This window comes from Poecile atricapillus, chromosome 11, assembly GCF_030490865.1.
Source record: "Poecile atricapillus isolate bPoeAtr1 chromosome 11, bPoeAtr1.hap1, whole genome shotgun sequence".
In the NCBI taxonomy this organism is placed as follows: domain Eukaryota; kingdom Metazoa; phylum Chordata; class Aves; order Passeriformes; family Paridae; genus Poecile; species Poecile atricapillus.
The window spans coordinates 13977294-13978152 of record NC_081259.1 but is presented as its reverse complement, the minus strand read 5'-3'; positions in this window follow the sequence as shown (position 1 = coordinate 13978152).

Genomic DNA, 859 nt, shown 5'->3' with positions numbered 1-859 from the left:
ACCTCTGTAATCCCTCTCCAGATACAGAAGGTTGGCAGCCACTTGGGAGTACTCCTGCCCCAGGGATCACCAAGAGATGAGAGACAGCACTCACTGCAAGGGGTAAAACAAAGGATCAGTCTGCAACTTACACCCCATCTTGCTTTATGTAGTGCAGTTTATCAATACATAGGACAGAGGAACTAGCTTGTCACTGCTGCCAACAAAAAGTCTAAAATTAGGACTAATTTTCACATTTTACTTTTGATTCTTCTCTGCTCAGAATGCAAACTGTTTCTATAAGCTCTCCCTTCTTGTTCCTGAGACTCTCCAGCCAGTGATACAAGGATGCATGGATATAGCAGACTTTAACCCACAGCAGAGACATACTGAATGAAAGGAGCATTTTGTAAAGGGCTGAAGTGTCTCTGGGCAGCCTGAGTTCATTACAGTTATGTAAGTTTTCTTAAAAACATAATTAAAATTGGAATTATACTCCCCCAAATATACTGCAATATCTGACTTGGAGCTGCAGCAAGCAGAGCTTTGCATGACCTGCTATTTCTGTCCCTTTGCTGCCATGAATTTGGCATGGCATCCCAGGGAGTGTGATCAAGACAAGCAGTGACAAAGGCCTGATTGGCCCAAATGCTGAGGCAGGTTCTGACCACGGTATTTTGTAAACATCTTCTGCAGATACTGCACGGAAGTGCACAGGATATTAGTGGCAACACAAAGGGCTCCTCATTTCAGGAGTGAAATCAGGAATGTAGCATGGAATTTGAGAGCAGAGTTATAGGAATCCAAAGGGAAGAGCACCCTGAAATGAGTGAATTGATCTGGTGCTCTGAAGTTTAGCCATGAAAGTATCTCAGGAGCA